Raw genomic sequence first — 21,529 nt, 5'->3', positions numbered from 1 at the left:
TTACCTCCCGGAGGATCCGTGGCGTGTGGCTGTGCGCCACCCGGAGGGAGAAGATCAACGGGGATATAACTTGACTGTCTGAGGAGTTTGATATTTTTGGAATCAGAGGAGGGGAGAGAAATCATGCCTTTTTGTAAACGCACGATATTTCCGAAAGATGTGTGCAAGCCCGACGGCAAGAGGCTGCAGCAGCAGCACCAGCAGGAGCAAGGGGAGATTTTCGGGGACTTGGCGGACGTGTGCAGCTTCACCCTGTGCTCGGTGCTCCGACAGCTCTCGGATTTGTCCCGGCACTCGGTGAGCATCCTGGAGGAGCTGGAGGGAGACCTTGTGTCCATCTGCCACCGGTCCTGCGCGCTGGAGGGCAGAGTGGTCCGACTGCAGAGGCACGTCGCAGAGCTGGTCAGCAAACCTCCACCGAGAAGTAAGAGAGATAAAAAAAAAAGAAAAAAGAAAAAAAAGAAGACGCTTAAGTTGAGCTGACGGAGCTCACACCTGCGCTCACTCCTGCAGAAGGGCTCAGCTGTTTGTTGGTTTGTTTTTAGTCTTGTGTGTGGTGACTTGAGTGAAAGTTTTGTGGAGTCAGCGCGCGCTCTGACACTCTGGGGTTTCACTGTGACAGTCTCCACAGTGACAGAGGGCCAGCCCTGCACGTGCGCGTGAGCGAGTGTGAGGTTTGTTATTGTCAGCTGTCAGCAGAGCGCTCTGCCTTCAGTTACTGCGGGACACACCGCAGGTCACTTTGGGAAGATGAAACTACATGTTTGATTTAATTTGCTGACACGTGACGGTTGAGGAGGTGGAGTTCATGTCCGCTCGGCAGTGACCGAGGCTTCATAGCTGTTCGGGACGGCATGCGACTTTGGCTCAGGGGTGTGCAAGTTTACCAGATGCCCCTGAAAGCAGCACGTTGTGGGTGTGGAGAGTGGAATGTGAAGTGGGTGAAAATGCGTGGATGTCATGAGTGTTTTAGAGTTTTGTCGCTGTGGTCTTCCCTCTTGTTTATCTGTAAACACAGTTTGACCTCAGCTGCCGGCTCCTCTGCTTGCGTGAACGATGTGTGAGCAGAGGCGTGTAACTGTTTCCCGGGGAGGGGAAACTCTACTCTGATCCTAAGAGCTTGGAAAAAGCGACATACATAAGTTTGTTGAAGATGTTTCTTCAGTTCTAAAACCAAAAAGCGGAGAGGCTCAAGTATCTAAACCCTAGTGGGGGTTTCCCCTCAGGAGGTGGTTGTTGACTCACTATTAATCATGTGCGTCATCAGGTGAGCCAAGATGTGAGCTGTGAAAGCTGGAGTCTCATTAACAGGTTACTCTAGATTGTGGATTTTATAAGTGAGAGATTAGCAGAAGATTTAGATATTTGGTGTTTAGTTATCAGAGAAACCAAGATGTTCTGGAAATCTGTTGCAGGCACATGTTTCAGGCTCACCTGCAGCCCTGGGCACAAATACAGATGTGCTGCTTGAAGTTTAAACATCAGTTTGTATTAATATGTGTTTTGCAAAGTGCTGAAATGAGGGTTAGGATTAAAGACTTTGCTAAAGGAAAAGTAAAGAATGAGTAAGGGGATTCAGTGCTTTTGACCACGTGCTTACATGGTCATCGTGTCAAACACAGTAGCTCAGAAAGTTTTGAATGAATTCTGATAAATCTTTGCAGGGGTGTAGAGTGACGTCATCTAACATTAAAAAGTCTTCAAGGTCAACTTCAAGGCCTTGCAGTATGATAGTGTGGCGTGTGTTGTCCAAATTATAGAAAGTACCATATAAAGATGTAAAACATCATGTCACGTTTGACCTCTGACCTCACCTTTGGGTTTCACATGTACCCTTCTTTCAGGTTGACCTCTAAAATATGTCATGTCTTGAAGGAAAATATTGCTAAGAGAGAGAAAAAGGTAATAATAAATTATCATACTGATAATTATGTCAGGTATATTAAAGGTAAATAACACAAAGTTGTTTTTTACACGTGCAAAGTGCAGGCTGCAAACTTAAAGTACATTCATGAATATATATACAAAATACAATAGAGTTCCCTTAAAAGTAAATATGGCCCACAGAGTGAGCTGCCTTGGCAGAGGTTTGTGCTCTCAGAGTACTTATTGTTACACTCAATGTATCGCTGTGTAGGTATCTGGGTGCCTAGAAAGAAGACAGCTGGACTTCTTTAGTTTCTTGAAGATCTCATGTACCATCCACACTTGTACCCTTAATAGATGTATATTAAGGGTACTTTACTAAAGTAGTTGATTAAATGTACTGAGTGACATCTTACCAAGGGTGCTGTCAGTATGATCATCCACTGGCGTTGGGCATGTTTTGAAGCATCCTTTCTTCTAACTTTGAGTGTCGTGCTTGGTCTGTGTAGCAGACACATTTGAACCTATTCTGGCAGTTGTGGATTGGTTATGACTCTGGCAGATGTCTTGTGGTCCAGATGTGGTTTAAGAATCAACGAACCAGGCTTGACATGAGGTATGGCAGATGCCTGGGTGGGCCAGATGTGGCCCAAATGTCATGACACTTGGTATCTGGCCCTTATAAGATAGACATGTGGATGGCATCGGTAAAAGACCAAATAAGAAAAACCCAAAGAAAGATGCATATCAGTTCATAACCTCCAACGTGTATTATGGAGTATGTTCTTTCTGTTGTTGGTAATTAAGGATTTGTCATTAAAATAACAAAATGTACAAAGTGGACGATTCAGTGTAACACAAATTGAGTGGCCATTTTCCCATTGGTTTCTTTGGGGTGGCTCATGTGGTAGAGTGGGTCGTTTACCAATTGGAAGGTCTGTGCCTCAATCCCTGGCTCCCCCAACCCCACATACGACACATACCAAGCATGTTGGTGCTGTAGCACTTGTGGCTGAGGTTATAGAGCAGGTTGCCTACCAATAGTCATCTCTGGCTTTTCCACTCCATGTGTCAAAGTGTCCTTGGGCAACATAGTGAACTGGACAGGAAGACCTTTACAGCCACGGCTTTCGCCCCCTGGTGGTCGTTAAAATAGAATGCAGCTTTAAGGGATTCCCTTGTTGGCTTCTCTTTTCAGACCTGGAAGTGTAATTCATCTTCTGTCCTGTGTATGGCAGGGACGTCAAACCCATTTTACACTGTGGGCCACATACATAAATACATACCAGACCACTGAAACTCGTCTTTCTGTGGGTGTGAGAAGTTTAACTGCACATTTAACCACCGAGATATCTAAACATATGAAAAAGACGACTTTATCAGTAGGAAAAGCTGTAAAACCAAATTAGAGTCATTTGAATAACAATACAGTTTTTCCTGCTCAAGCAGAATAACAGAAAAGAAGTGTAAACATCTGGCATGTATATGATTTAACTCTGGTCTCTGGTACAAGCTGCAAAAGTTTGCAGCTGAGTTTTCCCACCATTTAAAAGTAAAAAATATTCATTTTGTTTACAAGGGCTGGGCTGTGCACACATGAGACTGGTCTGATGAAAAATTATCTTCAGAGACACGAAACAAATAAGGGAAAATTAATTTCCTAGAGCACACATCAGCAGATTAAAAGTCATTATTACTTCTGCTGTGAGACTGTGCTGCGTGTGCCTACCAGTTACGACGGATTAGGGAGCGACACTTGAAAAGAGACAACCACGTGAGGACGTCGGTCAGAGTTAGCATAAAGAGGGTTTGGTTTTGATTTTACACGTGGCAGTGGAATCAAACACATTCTGTGAAAAACAAAAGGCTGGAAATCGATCCAATGACGCAATAAAAAAAACTGTTCTGTAATATCTAACACGTTTGTGGATGCTTTCATCTGATGGTACAGAGATGGCCAGATGCATGATGGGAAATTTGCACTGTGGTCGCGAGCCTGTTTCGCTCTGCAAACTTTGCACAAACTTATCGAAGGCAGCTTTGACTGTGTTTGCACTGCAGCTCGAGCGCGAGCCGATGAATAAAGCAAGCTGACTGTGAACATGAGTTTACGAGGCTGTCAGCAGGCCGTGTGTGTGTGTGTGTGTGTGTGTGTGTGTGTGTGTGTTTGTGAACACGTACAGCACGATAAGACAGAAAGAGAAAGTCCCTCTTAAAACAGACCAGATGTAGAGCTGGAAGGAGGAGAGGATGGGAGATAAAACAAATGCAGTTCATCCTCTGGTTTACTTTACAGAGACAAACTCACGCATGTGTTGGCCAGTGTGTGTGCGTGTGTTTTAATACATGAGCTCATCGGTGTTTGATGCTCCTCACTCTTCGCTCTCCTTTCTAAAATCCTGTGTGGGCTCTTACTGTATCGCTAACACGTGGGCCGAAGCGCACGGCTTAATAATCAATACAAGCCCGCCTGGGCCTTCATCTTCCATCGTCATCTGAACTTCACCGCCTCTTTCTCCCTCTCTCTTACCTCCTACTGTCTCAGCAAGGATGGAAAACACTGATTTGAATTTCACCAACAGAAAAAATGAGGACTAAGTCTCCTTAAAGCACTTTGTATTGTAAGATAAGAACCCTACATTACTAAGAGTAACTCCAACAATCCAACAAACTATGAGCAAGCACTTGGCGACAGCGGGGAGAAAAAACTCCCTTATAACAGGTAGAAACCTCCTGCAGAACCAGGCTCAGAGCCTGAGTGATGCTTAAAGCGCTAAATCCTTTAAAAAAAAAAGTTTCTGCAATGAACACAAAGAGACGCTTTTACTTTTATTAATAAGACTCATAACTTTGTAAAGAATCAAAGCCCCCACCCCTCAGCAGTTGTAGTGGGTTTGTAATGTTGGCGGCTCTACTGTATAGAAGCTAGATTCTGGCTACTTTTTTTGAATATTTAAAGAAATAGAAACATAATTATTTTCCATCTGTTTCATTTTCCTTTGAGTTGTCTGTTTTATTAACTACTTTAGCCTCTTGCTAACGTTAGACTTGCATCAGTAGTAACTGCTTAGTTGATGCTGATTTTATTCTTTGTGACTATTTTGCTTTAAAAAACTACACAAGGTGAAACAGACATTTTATGTCATTTTTGATACTTTCCTTTGATTTTTCTGGCAAATGTTCTTTTTAGCTTTCTGTTAGAGGCTCATGGCTAATGCTAAAATAGTATCTCTCATGACATCAGTGGAATCAGCAGTGGCCTAATTGTACATGCTTCGACTGAAGTTATAAGATAAAGATTAAACTCATCAGTTACACTCCCCTACTTTAAGTATAAATGCAGTAAAGCTGTTGCAGTAAACACTGGGAGATTTCCAGAGCAGCTGTGCCAATATTAGCTACAGTGTAAAGTCATGTTATAAGATTAGATATAGACTCGGCTGATTTTCAGTCAGTCTCACGTAAGTTCGATTATCAACCGGACACGTAGTAGTTACATTCATACTGTGAATGAGGAAGTCACAAATTTCAAAAGTGTTTGTAACAACAAACCGAATCTATGCCAGCTAAATCACCCCCACTCAGCTGAACATGGACATTTTTAAGAAGCTAACAAAGGGTTAGTGGCTCAAGCTAAAGCTAAAGGAAGGAGCCTCAGTATAAGCAAAAGGTCAAAGCAGTTAGGGGGACAATTATGGGGATACAGAAAAGCGTTAATGTTGATCTCCTGGTATAGCGTGAAGTTATAAACATTCTGGAAATTAGTGTAGGTACCCGATATTTGTTTTGTTATGTGACTCAGCTGCACCTGCTTTTGCTTTGTAAGCTTAAATATGTCAGGTAATGGTAGGTTTACAGCAACTCATTCTTGCAACTCATCGTTTGGGGGTGGGGGAGACAAAGTTTAATATCTGCTTTGAAAATATGAAAAGTTTATTTTTGTTTGTATATGTGGGAGTTACAGGTCTTAGGGGGGGAAATTGGCAGGTCAAAAAATCAGAATCAACCAAGAACACTGCAGTCGGTGCATCTCTACTCTGTCAGTCGTTACCAGCCAGGAGACTTTGTTCATGTTCATTGGGACCTTCATGATTTGCACCCCCACTCTGCCTACCTGACTTTTTACTTTCACTTCCTATCACTGGTTAGGTTTAGCTAGTAAAAATTACTTGGTTAAGGAAAGGGGAAGATCAGGCGTTGGGTTAAAACAGCCCTATAACAACAGTAACACTACTTGTTCACAAATAACATTTACTGATCACTTGCACTTAAGCTATAGCTCACTGAGTAACAGCAGAAAAAGAATCTTCAGTAAATGGGCCACACCGCCAACTCAGGTCCTGGGGATGAGGTTAATTGTTTAATAGCAATATTAGTATTTGGCATTATTTAATTTGTGAATGTAGTTTTTTAAATATATATTCCTTTGTGTATTTTTTAACTTTTGAAGGACTAAGTGGTGTGTTTGTTTACTCTAACTCTGAATCTACAGTCAGTTTTTAGATCACAATGATCAAGTAAACTTGGGATGAATACCACACAATGCTGAGTGGGACTTTTAAAAACTGCGGGAGGCTCTAATAAAATGCCCTGGGCTTTGGAGCTTTGACTGTATGAAGTAAGCTAGGTAATTTGCAGCTTATAAGTATAATCCATTTCTTGCACTTGCTCTCATGAGTTTGGTTTTGGAAAGGCTTAAAACAGAGCCCACCATCGGAGGTCTTTATGGAAGACTTACAGTATCTCCTACTACAGCCCCATGTTTGAGCACACTGCTCAATGAGCGCCACCTGTGGTTAGTGTTTGGTTAGGTTAAGATAGTTGAGGGTTTTCCAATTTGTAAGGATGAGAAACACTCACATTATTTTCTCTTATTCATTTGAAGAAAAAAATCTTGGATCTGTGCTTTTTCTCCAATAACAACCACTGACAATCCCCCCTCTCCACCTGCCAAAAAAAGTGGAGTTGCACACACAGTAAAACACACGTTTCCAGCCTGGATGAGGGGATTTTTTCCACCCAGTGTAGACTTTGTACAGGAGTCGGATCTCCTGAGCCGCTTCCAAGATCTCTGCACTGTGAAACACTGGAGGGAATCGGAGCTGGCTTCCTGCGCCCGGAGAGGAGGGGAGGAGTCGCACTGATACAGAGAGGAAGAAGATGTCAGTCGTCGCTTTGGAAAGCGTGATAGCGGAAGGAATGTGTGTGTGCATGTGTGTGTGTCCACTTTCCACTGGAAGTTGTCACTCAGAAGGGCCTAAACTTGAGGAGTTTGCCCTCTGAAACACCTCCTCTTCAGCCTTTTTCATACTGGGCTCATTTCCTGCCATTTTTTGTTGGCTGCTGTTGACCCAAAGTGGGGCAGGAGTATCCCAAGTATGTGAATGGGAACCAAAGTTTGGTGTTTTCTTTTTGTGCCTGTTTCCAGCTTTATACTATGTGGGAAACCACATTCCTTCTTTGACCTCGCACTGATTTTTTTTTTTTTTGAGTTTCTTGTAACAAAATGTTCCCTGCTCTGCCTCATAGTCCCAGTCGTGTTAGACGTTTGCATGAAAAGCACATTTTAATCCGCTTGTGGACAATTCCTAGTTCCTGAGCTCACAGCAGGTGTTATCCCTGAGGTGCTAAAGGCAAAGCACCTGCTGTGACATCACTGAATAGGGGTGTGGCCTCAGGAGATCACTGTGGTGCTTTCTTTTGTTCTTGCTAATTGCTGCACCAATATGTGAAAGATTCATCCACTTTTGCAGGTTTTTATTATCTAAAGCACATAAAAGTGTAGAAATTTATTAGAAAATACTTTAACGAAAGCAACATTACACCAGAAACTATGCCTCAAGATGCTTTATATTTAAGGTAGAGACAATTATACAGGGAAAATACTAACATCAAGTAAACGATGGCTTATCTGAACAAAGGGGACATTTTAATTTTGTTCATATCATTCAGCATGTAGAGAACACAGAAATTGTTTTGCTCCTCTATTTGAACCTAAATCATCTTAATCAAAGAGCCAATGGGAAGGAAATGATTTAAAAGACTTTCCCTCCCCCCTTCTATCTCGTTCCCATGGGTGGATGTCGCCCTCATGACTTAGTATCCCTGCATCTCATCCCCTTCCCCTCCTTTCTCACATTTTTCTCTTCTTTTTCCATCTTCCAACTCTCCTCTGTGACAGGAGACAAAAATAATCCTAAAACCTGTTTTTAGCTATGGTCAACGTTTGATTTTAGACTTCGCGGCTTTGGATATGGAGGTGTTTTGTAATCCCACAGTTTTTTTAATCATATCTACAGTCCGTGAACTCTTTCCTTGAGCCAAAACATTCACTTCTCCTCATCCTCCCCCACCATCTCTCTTCCTACAGCTGGTGATTCAGAGGGCAGCGGTAGCAGGACTGAAAAACTTCCCGCCACCACTCCAAATTTTTATTTAAAAAAAAAAAATCTTATTTTTGTTTTTAGTTGAAATCAGTATTTGGATCTGCCAAATTTCCAGAGGCAAATCTCATTTGCACATTCTCATACACTAGGTGGAATTATTCATCAAAATGGTGTATTATATAATGTCACAGAAAACTAGCAGTTTCAGAGCTGCAAACATAAACAAACTTTAAACCAAAGCTGATCATGTTTTTTTTTGGGAGTGCATAATTTAAAAGTTTAATTTTTGGAATTCACAAACAATAACTTCAAAATGTCGACATGTATATACTTTTAATGAGATGTTTTCATGTATAAACAGCATGGTGGATCAGTGTTTGACATTGCTGCCTCACTGCAGACGGGTCCTGGGTTCAAACCTGGGTAAGACTATTCTGCTTGGAAATTGACTGTTCTTCCCAGGACACCCAAGCAAAAACGTCATTCTTAATCTCAGGATTTTCAGTTCCTGGTTAAATTAAGGTTGAAGAAACATGTAGACATTAACCAAACACAGACGTAAACTGTCTTAGGGTAAATTCTTTGGTCTTTCGATTTTCCGGCTTCTTTCATGGTGATGGACAAACTTCCTTTACCGTGGACAGTGGTGCTGGTGTGGCTTTAGCCATGGTGCTTCTTGGGTTGTTCCTGAACACTCTAACCAATTTCTTTATATGAAGACAGTTTGGTCTCATTCCAGACCCGCTCAGCAACCTAACAAACCCATGTCCAATGGCACGAGGGCTATGTGCATTTTTAGTGCTGTTCGTGTTTCATGCGCAACTGTTGGTATATATCTTTTTATTTCACAAGCTGTCATGCATCTGTTACAGCCACAGATTATTGTTACCAGTATATCTAACACCTACAACCTCTCGGACCAAAGAAATACCTAAAGTTGACGAGTTTCATACTTGAAGGAAGAATCGTTCAGCTAGTGTTGTTGAACTTGGTGTTCTGCAGGGAAGCCTTCTAAGTCCTCACATATTTTCATAAATACTTTCATAAACTTATCTTTCTGGGTAAAATTTTTATCCCAAAAATGTGAAACATTTCAAATGTTAAGAAGTTAAGTTTGTATGTATTTCAGCAGACAGCCTCAGTTATAGGGCTGCACGATTTTGCATAAAATGAGAATCACGATTTTTTTGGATTAGAATTGAGATCACGATTCTCTCACGATTTTCTTTTCCAGTATAAATATTTATTGCACTTAACTGCACATCAACTTCATAACAGTTGAGACTGAACATAAAAACAATAAATAAACATAAAAATAACAAATGTCTCATGTTTTGTTGTTGCCGCAAAATGTTGTACTGCTTGAAATTCCGTCTCCACCATTGCTCGACACTGCGTGTATAGAGCAGGTAGTGCAACAATAGAAAAATAGTTGCGGGACGGCACTGTGTAGCGTTTGTCTAGGGTGTTGATCATTTTCCTAAATCCCTCGTTTTGCACAGGGTTGATGGGAGCCATATCTTTGGTCAGGTGATAAGTGATAGCCTCCGTAATTTCTTTGTGCCTGCGGGAGTTCGACGTGTATAGTGAAGCGCTGTATAAGGTTCCCGTTATTGATGTTTGGGTGGTTTACCGGGACAGATTTTCTCCTGTCACTTTCTCGTCATCCCTGACGTGCTCTCCGTTGTTTTTTCCCTGCTAATTTTAGCATCACACGGCACAGCTTCTGTATCACGTGGTATAAGGCTCCGCCCTTGTCATTTGTTGAGCAGGAAGAGTGAGCGCTTGTTTTCATGCAGATTACGTCCCGGATAAAAATGCGGTACAATCGTCGTCGCCTTTTTTTTTTTTTTTTTAAATCGTTGTCATTTGGAAATGAGATCGCACATAAGTATGAATCGAGATCGCGATTTTCTAACGATTAATCGTGCAGCCCTACTCAGTTACACTACTGTCATCCTAGTAGATGATTTTTGTGTTTTTGACTCACTCTGAAAGCATGAGTATGGGTGTTTTCTTGCAAGGCTTTATGTGACTGCTCAGTTTTAATGTGTGAGAGAGAGCCATTGGTTTATAAAGTTAGGATTATTTGGAGGTGGGGCACAAGCCCCTATCCGATCGTTCAGTCTGACGTCACTAGCCGTGTCTGGGCCTAAACTCCGCTGCAGGTCCATATATCAAATGATCACTGTGGCATTACTGAGAGTTAAAACACTGTCTTAAGTCTTTCATCTTTAATAAAATGATCAGCGTTCTGCTCTACCAGGTGTAACAACTGAGTTCAACATCCAGGCATCCATGAAAACGGAATTTATGACATTTAACGGAGTTAGAAGTTAGCAGGAAGTTAGCTCGCTAGCTTCTATCTAAATACAATATAGCATGTCCTGACTGCGGGGTTTTGGAAACAAATTAAAACGTACAGCTCTGTTATCACTTCCAACATAAATGAAGACAGAAAGCTAAACAGCAGTGACGTTTGTAGGGTTACTGAAGTTGGGCTAGCTGGTATATAATGATGTGCTACGTGACCGCTAGTGACACAGCTATGTTAGCATAATATAAACAAGCTAACTTTTTTTCCACTCGATAAAAGTTAACGTGAGTGTTCTCGGTGGTCAGGAACAAATGTAATCGCATGGCAGGATGCTGTAAAAGGACCAAACTTCAGCCAGGAGAACAACTGAGATAATCCATCCACAATACGAGGTTAGTCATTCATATACTGCTGCATGGGCTGGGCTGTAGTTACATCCTAAGGTTTTAAAAACTGAGCTTAAATAAATGATTAGCGGTAATAAAAGCCGAGGGAGGTCAACAGTGATCACTGACTGTTTTAGGAGCTTTTTGAGATTAAATAGAAGAAAATACAAAACATTAAACATGTTAACAACACAAAAGCCATATTAAACGCAGACTACTTTAGACCCGGAAGTAGGATTCGTCATGTCATCACTTAATAATCGGATAGTAGACTTTGTGGGAAGAGTGGCTGTTAATTACACACAGTGTGTGTGTGTGTGTGTGTGTGTGTGTGTGTGTGTGTGGGAGAGAGAGAGTGAAAGTGCTGTTGTGACCTCAGTTTATGAAAGCGAGCTGTGGTTTCAGGTACGGAGTCAGAGAAGAAAGCCTATTAACAACTTCCTGTCTTGGCTGAGAGCCCGGCCCTTTCTCTCTCTCTCTCTCTCTCTCTCTCTCTCTCTTTCACACACGCACACACACACACACACACACACACACACACACGACCCCATTCAGCTATCTTAGTGAGGACCTTCATTGACATAATGCTTTCCCTAGCCCCTTACCCTAACCCTAACCATTAAAAATGAATGCCTACCCCTACCCCTAACCCTTACCCTAAACCTAACTATAACCTAATTGTAACCCTGACACTAAAACCACATTTTGAGCCTCAAAAATGCCTTCAAATTTGTGAGGACCGGTGAGTGTGTCCTCACAAGTGACTGTTGGTTCTCACAAGTATAGTAGAATGCAGATTTCGGTCCTCACGAAGACAGCTCGACAGGAACACACACACACACGCCCGCACACACACACATCAGACACTTCAGAGGACATTGTCTTATAATTATGCATCTTAAACCTTCCCCAGTGTAAACTTTAATGATTTATATCGACATTTCCTGATAATGTCCCCACAACAACAGCAAAACAAACACACACATTTATTGTTAAATAAAGGGACTTAATGTTCTACCAATAAAACAAACAAATGCATAGCCAAAAGGAACAAAACTTTTACATTTTGCGCCCTCTGCTAGAGCTCGTATAGGCTTCAAACAGCCAGTGTATCCTGTGTGCATGTGTGTGTGTGTGCTGTAGTCTTTTGTGCTGATACCTCATGCTGTGAACTACATGTAGTGTGTCTTTCTCTAATATCAGCAGCAATTTGTCAATGTGTAGACACACAGACACACACAGAGGTGAACAGCTTGAACAGGCATGAGAGAAATGGATAAAAATCACAGGCAAAGTAGAAAAAAAGATTAAATGGGTCGAGGAAAAGGCACAAAGTGAAGAGAGAGGAAAAGAAAGAAAGGAGGAGGGAAATCCAGGAAGGATGGGAGGATCAAGACAAGGAAAAACACAGACATTTCTGTCATTTTTCTTCATTTGATATTTCATTTGTCACTGTTTTTGTGAAGAAAAGTCTTTGAAACTATGCCCTGCAGTCAAACATCTAATTTTGTAAAAACAAATATGTGTCACTTACTCAGAAAACTGAGTAATGTTTGAGTCTGATTTTGTTGTAAACACCCTGCAGCTCATTTAAATTGGCCCTGATATTAGTGCCTAAATGTTTTGCATGTATTTTCAGCCTCGTATTTGCCAGAACTTGAAGCACTTTTAGTGGAGAATGCTCAAGGAAAGTTCTGCTTTACCAGTGGGTATTCCCCTCTGGTGGGATATGGAGCAACTGCAGGTGTGGTGTGGACAACCAGGTGAAAATATGAAGTGAAACTAATGTGTACGAAGGACTGTTAAAGGAAAACAAGTAAAATTCATTTTGACTCTTTTATTGTTAATAACTGATAAAAGAAAATGTTGATCCTTTTTTGGCTTCTTAGGTGGGTTGTGCCAGAAAAAAAATTGATCTGTATTTTTATAGCAGCAAAGCATTAACTAACTGACAATGTTAAACATGAACTAGCATTGTTTTTAGCTCCATCAGGTAGCTTTGCTTTTCAAAATTAAAGCCCTAAAAACCCACTTTGCGGTATCTGCTCAGCATTTAATGGCACAGTTAGAGACTGGCTGGCAGCTACAGAGTTACAGCATATATTTCCTTGTGTAGCGTGAAAAGAAATTAACATCTAAATGTTACGCAGTGGCTGCTTGTTTAAAAAATTATTGGTTTTAAAACTGGGTTCACTATTTTTTCCTTTGCCCCCAAGTGGCTAAGAAAACAAGTTTTTAGCACTTTTAAAAAATGCAAACCAAAGTTATTTCATTTTATGTATCATTTCTTTATTGCGTTGACAATGTTTTAAGAGCTTTATTTGTGCCAAAAGCACACACTGTATCTGTAAGATGGACACAGATTCTGCAGTTCTGCTTTCTGAATTCTGCATCATATCAGCGCATATGTTATAGCTGTAAAACAATGACATAATATATGTAAAGTAAAAATGTACATAAAGTGAGTAGTTCAGCATCCTGAGGAATAGCTTTGTCATCACAAAAGATAAAATAATACATTTGGATTAAGAACTGTATATATATTCAAATCTCTCATGAGTTGTTAGTGACATCATCAGACAAGTTTCACTAACAACTTTATCCACGTGGATATCAGCTTAGATAAAGTTCTCACATGAGCATTTTACTGCTTTCCATCTCTGTTTGGTAAATGAAGTGGTAGTCATATACTGCTGTTCTAATCTTACCACTCAACGGTTAGGGCTTGTAATCTGTCTTCTGACCCAATAGTCAAAGTACAGTTTCCCTAAGATAGTATTTTATTAATCAGAGCTTTTCCTAACTTTCATGATTTGGTTTGGAGTTTATTCTCCTGTAATTAAACGGTAAAAGTGTAAATTTTCCTGCAGAAAAAGAGAACCAGAGAGGAATTGTCCCAGTGATCCCCAAATTTCCCCACACTGTAAGAAATAACAAACGCCACTGGAGTGCAGGAGATTGGGTAACAGCAGTGATATAATGCAGGAAGAGGCCCTGTGATGAAATACTGTACATGTGCAGAACAGCACTCTGAGTCCAGTGAGATTTTCCACATTTCTTCTTTCCAATCACCTCTACTCCTCTCTCCTCTGTTTCCTCGGTATGACCTGAGGACGAAGCCTCGGGACGGTGTTTACTCTGTCTCCTATACGGCAGATTCCTATCAGGCAGTGTTTGTTTACAGAGTGTGCCTCAGTGGAGGCATATTGTTCAAAGAGCAGATGTAGGCTGCATGATGGCAGCGGTATGTAAGCACAGTAAGCTAAACTGAATACACCACGGATGATGCACTGCTAGTAAAATGTAAGTCCAGGCGAGGGGATGTGACTGTAACATTGCATGATGATGCATCCAGAATGAGGCATGAGGGTTGGTTTTATATTAAAACGTTTCAGCTGACCAGTGTGACTCCAGCAGCTGATGATTAACAAGGTAGTTGCAGAGGTTTGCCAGGTCAGGTTTGGTATTTCCTACACACTCCTTTTCACTGAATGCAGTCATGGAGAAACTCATGGATGACTTCAAATGCTATTTTGGATTATTCTGTTTCTATTATATCTAGTTGCTAGATATAGTTTGTGAAATGACAGTTTTCAGCACCAATTAACCAGACAACAACTGCTAAAAGCTGGTTGATTGCTATGTAGCCTCAGCTTTTCTTATAAAGAAGTACATCATTGCTGTCACAAGGTTCGTAATATGGCCCCAATCCAATTGTCAGTGTCTGCTAGATTGCATTTAATTTTGCACAGGGTTGAATTCTGAAGGAAGCAAACCATGTGATTACCAAATGAAAAGAAGATTCAAAAACTACCCCCACAAATGATGGAAACAGCCAATGTATTTATCTAATTAACCAATCCTAGTAAGCATTGCTTCCATTACTAACTAATAATTACAGGACTAAATGATTAATACCTAAATGTTTTTCTTTGAGACCTCTCTACCAGAAGTAGAAACTTAAAGTTCTGCTTGGGTTGCTTAAAGTCCTTCCAGGCACAACATTGCACTCACTAGTCATCTTGGGGCACAATTTATGCCACTGTGGATTCATTACTGCAACAACTTGATTGGATAGATATTTTACAGAGTTTCAATCTTATAAAAAATAATGATTTGCTTCTTTCGGCTAGAGTAGATATAATCGTGTAAGACTAAGTGCAGTCCATGAGTCATTAGCTCGTAGAGGCATCTTTATCAGCAAAAGCTTGAAGTAATGGTTTCCTGTTGACTTTATCAGTCTCTCACATCGTTGTAGAGGAATTTTGGCCAACTCTTCTTTTTTAAAACATTGCTGCAGTTCTTTGAGGTTTGCAGACATTCTGGACTTTGACTGGGCCACTGCAGCACATTGACACTTCGATTTTGCAGCCATTCATTTGTAGATTTGCTGCTCTGCTTGGGGTCATTGTTCTGTTGCATGGCCGATTAAGCTGTCAGGCAGATGGCCTCACATTTGACTCTACAATACTTTGGTCCGCTTTGGTCTCCTCTTTTCAAAGCACATTATTCCAGAAGTTCGAATGCAGCTTTGTAAACTTAAGCTGTGCTGAGATGTTATTTTTTTAGAGAGAACAGACTTTCTTCTGGCAACCCTTCCAAACACACCTCACTTGTTCAGTGTGTTTTTAATTTTGTGGTCATGAACTTTAACATTTAAGATGCTAACTGAAACCTGTTGTGTCTGAGATGTAGCTCTTGGATTTTTTACAGTTTCTCTTGCAGGTCTGATTTTGGGGAGATGTTTTGCTCTGATGTCCACTTCTGGGAAGATTGTGGCATTGTGTTAACACACACCTGAATGCTCCAGGCCTAAAAATGCCAATACTTCTGCTTTTACAGAGTTGGTTGCACTTAATGACGAATAATAAGTCAAGTGCATTTCAGGTTCTGGGTGTGAGTTACCATCTTAATTCCTATTGAAGCAGTCAGGGGGCCCTGTGAAATGACTATATATGCATCTTATTTGTCATGTCAAGATTCTCACAGATTTGTGCTCAGGATTCTTCAGAATGTGTCTTTTATAACATCTACAATTAAGTAACTCTTTACCCATTTAGCATTTTGTGCAGTAGTCTTAGGAGTAGCTTTGTTAAGCTAGTTAGGGTGAGCAAAACAATAAAACCATGGGCTGGACTGGCAGACAGTCATGTGAAACTCATCAGAGATGTCTTTCAACTGAGAAGAACTGGAGTTTTCCTGCAGGTTTATACCTTTGTAAGACCTTCTGTCATTGTATATATTTCTTTGAAGGTTCTCCCTTAAGTAGACGCTTTACTTTAAAGGACAAATTATTTGATAACATGGAAGGAATTGGTTTAGATAGTTGAGCTTTTATAATACTTACATTGATCCTGTGGTTTGTTGTGGAAGCGATTCAGACATGACTCCATGCATTAAATCATTGAATTCCCTGAAACATGCACAGGCACGTCTATAAAAAAACGAGAAAAAACCCCAAACCTCAATCCATCAGTGTTTCTGCATGTTCGGAGTATTTTTTCTAATGCAGTCCTGCGTATAGGATAGCTGACAGAGGCTTCATGTGTTTGCAGTACGAGGTGTTTTTTTTATCAGTGCGTGTCTCTCCAGAGCTTGTCTCTCTATCATGGACAAAGGGCTGGCTGTCAACACCAACACGTGTAAAGTCAGCCAAGGCATGCTGTAATGGTGGATACAATCACTTCCAGATGACGAGAGGAGTGTGTGTGTGTGTGTGTGTGTGTGTGCGTGCGTGCGTGCGTGCGTGCGTGTGTGTGTGTGTGTGTGTGTGTGTGTGTGTGTGTGTGTGTATTTGAGAATGGGAGAGAGAAAGAGAGAGAAAGAAAAAAATCAGAAGAAATTACTTCACTGTTGAGGAGGGAGATATCCAAACCATATACAGGAAAGGAAGAGAAGTCAAACTGATTTTTTTCTGAGAAGAATGGTTCCTATATTTGGCCTCTCTTCATCGGATATAAATGTAATGGACAGATAGAAACAGATGAGGTAGTATGATTCAACAAGTCCCATAAGAGACCAAAAAGTGAACATTATATCCTTCATGAAGGGAGAACTTCAGGATGACTGAAAGATTCTCTTTAGACCCCGCGATTTAAACACATTGTGACACACCAAAAGATATGTGCTTGATTTTTGGATAGTATTATCAGTATTTTGTGGTTCTAGCATGACGCTTGCACTTTTTTGCCTCTATTGTTTTGATTCTTCTTCTTTGGTTTTTCTGATTTGAATAGAGCCCCGTTAGCTTATGGCTTGCCTTCATCACCTTATCACAAAGTTTAACAGAGGGTCCTTTGATGTTTCACTAATGCTACAGTCGCAAAGTCTAGCCAGAACCTCAGATTTGAAACAGAAAATCCTCCACAAACGGTGACATGGTTGCTGCATGACAGCAATTTAACTGCAAAATGATGTAGGTGTTTGGCAACCTTGTATATACATAAGAATATAACCACCAGAGAAAGGTGGCCTCTCACCAGGGTGTTGTATGCTCAACATTTGGGTGATCAGATGTTGTTGGTAGCCATAACTATTAGCAATATGTCTCCAACAGAAAAAAAACAAAACAAAACAAAAAAATCCAATGTAGCCACTGGGCAACCAGTAATTTTTCCTTGTTGAAAGAAAGCTGCCATCCTAATTTTACTCTACCTGAGCCATGGGAAACACTGTTTGTTTTCCAGTTGACTCTTCAGCGTGCTTGTCTCTACCATATTATTAGTTAGTTTCTCAGGAAAAATGACACAGTCATGACTGTTGACATGACAGATTCAGGTGAGGCGGTAAGGCGAGTTTTATTGTCGTGTCCACTGTCTGGTGCTACACAGTGATGGTAAACCTGAAAAAGGCAATTTTCTGTAATGTAGATGAGACGTTCTTTTAAGTAGCTTAATGATATTGCACTTAAATGTTGTAATCTAACACAAGCAAATCTGTTCAACTCCATGAACAGATTTGTTTGAACAGTTGAGGACTGGCATGCACGTAGACATCCGGGTGGAGAATTTTACTTTGCAATTTGTCATTTGTTATTTTGTCAATCTTGTTTTTAGCTCATAGGCAGCCTTTAGGCCTCAGTTCTTACAGACGGATTAAAAAAGTACAATCTTTGAAGAGTCACTTGAAAAAAAACAAACTTGAAATGTCATTCTCTGTTTTCTTTGTACTATATTGTAGGGTCTTTTCTTTTTTTGCTATATAATTAAAATTGAATTGAACTGAAAAAAGAAATCCCAGTAGGCACAACAAATGGTGATTACTTTTAACACTTCTTGGTCGTGGAGGATTATTTGATATGCTATATCTGTGGAACGTGGAACGAGCTCCTTTAGAGATTAGACAAGCCACTTCTTTACCTGTTTTTAAGTCACTCTTGAAAGCCCACCTCTTTACCCTGGCCTTTAACACCACGTGAGATGTTGGTTTTATTTTTTATTTTTATTAGGGCCCGAGCACCGAGAGTATTGTATCTGCTCCGTTTCTTCTTCTTCTTATTATTCAGGCAAAACAAGGGCCTTTTTGAGGGCCTAAACATGCTCAAAAACTCGTGAAATTTTGCACACATGCCAGGTCTGGTGAAAAATTTTGTATTTTAATGGTTTTACATATGAGCACTGGGAAATGGCTCTAGAGTGCCACCTATGCCTTGTTAAATGCAGCCCTACGACCACATCGTTTGAGCTACATGTATGAAATTTGGCACACATCTGTACCATGCCAAGACGAACAAAAAAGTCTGTGGGCCCATTGACGCAAACCCAACAGGAAGTCCGCAATTTAGAAGTGAATGTGACATTTTGGCTCTAATTTTGCCATTTCCATGCCTCGAACTTTTTCGAACTCCTCCTTGGGATTTGGTTGTATAACCTTCATATTTGGTCAGTGCCAACTACACACCTGGGCCATGTTAAATTGCGGAGCTTTTGAGTTTTCACAATACGGTGACGCGTGGCGCCATGGCGAATTTCGATGACTCGCCATGAAAATGTTATTGCCTCTCATTCTGTCATACATTGTCCGATCTGGACCAAAGAGCACACATATGATAAGGCTCCACCCCTGAACATATTTCAACTGCCATATTTGACATAAGGGCCAGCGCCACCTAGTGGGAACAGGAAATGCCATGTTTTACACTTTGGGATACAGTATTGTGATGGGTGACATCTGAAGCCTCAAATTTCTCCAGGAAAGCCTTAAGGAGTTGGTCTTGGGTTACAGTGAAAACTGTCACACCCTTTTCGCGAAAGGGTGTGACCCCAGCAGCATGGCGAACTTTCATGTCTCTCCATGAAGAAACAAATTAGTATAACTCAATGAAATCCAGTCTGATCAGTACCAGACTTTACAGGCATGATGTCAGACCCGCCCTGAACAGATTGATGTGCCCATTGTCAGGTATACGAAGAGCGCCACCTAGTGGCAAGAGGAAATGTCATGTCTTTCATTTTGCTGTACTGATTTTCACATGTCCACCTCAAAAGCGGTGAATATCACCGTCTGTCCCTCATGCTGCTTCAGTGAGAAAATTGTGACTTTAAACTGAACCCTGGTGGGAAGGCGGTTCACCATGAAAGATGAAGTGGCTTTAGAGGGGCTTGGAAAGTTTAAAAGGTCTTGAAATTTGGCCCACACCTCCAATGTGACGAGGGCTATCTTGTTATGTGATCATTTTCATTGAATAGCGCAAAATGGCTCCACAGCGCCCCCTACAAAATTTCAAAACATCAGCCCCTGCTATGTGTTTCATTTATGAGTCTGAAACCTGGTAAACTTATAGGAGATATCAAGATGTACAAAAAAGTGTCTTGGAGCAATATCCCAAATCCAACAGGAAGTCAGCCATTTTAAAATTAATGTGTAATTTTGGCGACATTTTCCCCTCTTTTCAGGCACCGTACTTTGACGAACTCCTCCAAGGGATTTCATCTAACTGACGCGATCTCCAGTGTGTGGAATCTAAAGACCTTTATGATGTTAAATTGCGAAGCTTTTTACATTCAGGGAAACGGGGTGGTCATAGCGGCACGTGGAGTTTCAATCACTCGCCAAAAAGCAGTAATCTGCTGTCACTCAAAAACACAATGTCCAATCTCTCCCAAAGTTCGCAGGCGTGATGAGACTCGAGCTCGGAAATGTTTGTAATACCATTTGTCAGTAATGGTTTGAGCGCCACCTAGTGGGAGGACTATAATCATGATTGAATGAGATGAAATGTTAGCTGGTGGTTAAATGCATGAATTCCATCAATGTGACATCAGATTGGAGGTGCTTGTTTTAGGTGTTGGGCGTGGCTCGACGCGCTGGGGGTGCGAGGGCCCTCATAACGCTGCTTGCAGCTTTAATTTTAGTTGTTTTTAGCTGATTCAATGCTGTTTTATCTTGTTTTTCTTTTAATATAGGGCTGTTTTAATTTTATGCATTATGTGTTTTATTTATTTATTTTTTGCTGTTTTCTGTTATTCTATTGTTCTTTTAACTTATTTTCTGTACAGCACTTTGGTCCTGTGCTGGGTATTTTAAAAGTACTTTATAAATAAAATTGGATTGGATTGGATACCAATCATGATCAGGAATTTGCTCGAACAATGAGTGACAGGGAGCTTTATTTATTTGAAAGCAGAAGTCAGTTCTCAAAGGTCCTCAAACTTAGTTAAAAACTTTGGTAGTTTAGTTTTTGGTTGTCTGATTAAAGAGTCGAGGAGGAGAGAGGAGATGAAACCTGGCTGCTTTCGGCGCTGTCAGGGGCGTTTTTATTGGCAGGGTGTTGTGGAGAGGATGCTGAGCTTTAGACGGGATAAAGCAGCAGAACACACAGTTCCGAATCTGAACACATGGACCCGGACACCCTAACAAGTGTGTGTGTGTGTGTGCCCATGCCTCCTGCCTTCTGCTACCAGCCCACTGCCTGGCAACCATGATGCTCTGTGTGTGTGTGTGTGTGTGTGTGTGTGTGTGTGTGTGTGTGTGTGTGTGTGTGTGTGTGTGTGTGTGTGTAAACATCACACAGACCTGCTATTTCCTCTGTTAGCACCTCATTCTTTATGGTCTCCACATTTGTGTTTGGTGTCATTCATGAGTCATACCGAGCCTGCTTTTGCTTTGTTTTCAGTTTGGTGTTGCATATGGGTGGCATTAACGCTGTTTTTCAATCAGTCTGTTACATAGGGGTCATCAGTCTATATTACCAGTAGATGTTCTTCTCCGCCTACATGCAGGCAGTAGTTACCTCATTCAGTACTGGTCAATCTGGCATGAATATTAACTGGAAGTTTGAGACCTGTCATAGATGTAGCCTTCTATTTTTGCTTTTGCTTTTTTAATGTTTAATTTTCACGCACTGTAAAGAAACCAAAGCTTGGTTAGCTGTAGACCAACAAAAGGTTACTGTGACATTTACATTGACCACAGAAGGCAGCCTGTGTAGTTTTTTGGGAAAATGGACGTATATGGGCAGGCAGATGCCATCCTGCTCAAACATTCTTTCAGGAATCTCATCAAGGGTAAATCTTCTGATGGTGGGCTTTGAATTCTTAACAACTTGCAGGATTTTCCACCAGTTTTCAAGTAAA

The sequence above is a fragment of the Astatotilapia calliptera genome, chromosome 3 (genome assembly GCF_964374335.1).
Source record: "Astatotilapia calliptera chromosome 3, fAstCal68.1, whole genome shotgun sequence".
Lineage (NCBI taxonomy): Eukaryota > Metazoa > Chordata > Actinopteri > Cichliformes > Cichlidae > Astatotilapia > Astatotilapia calliptera.
Note: the sequence above shows the minus strand (reverse complement) of the source record.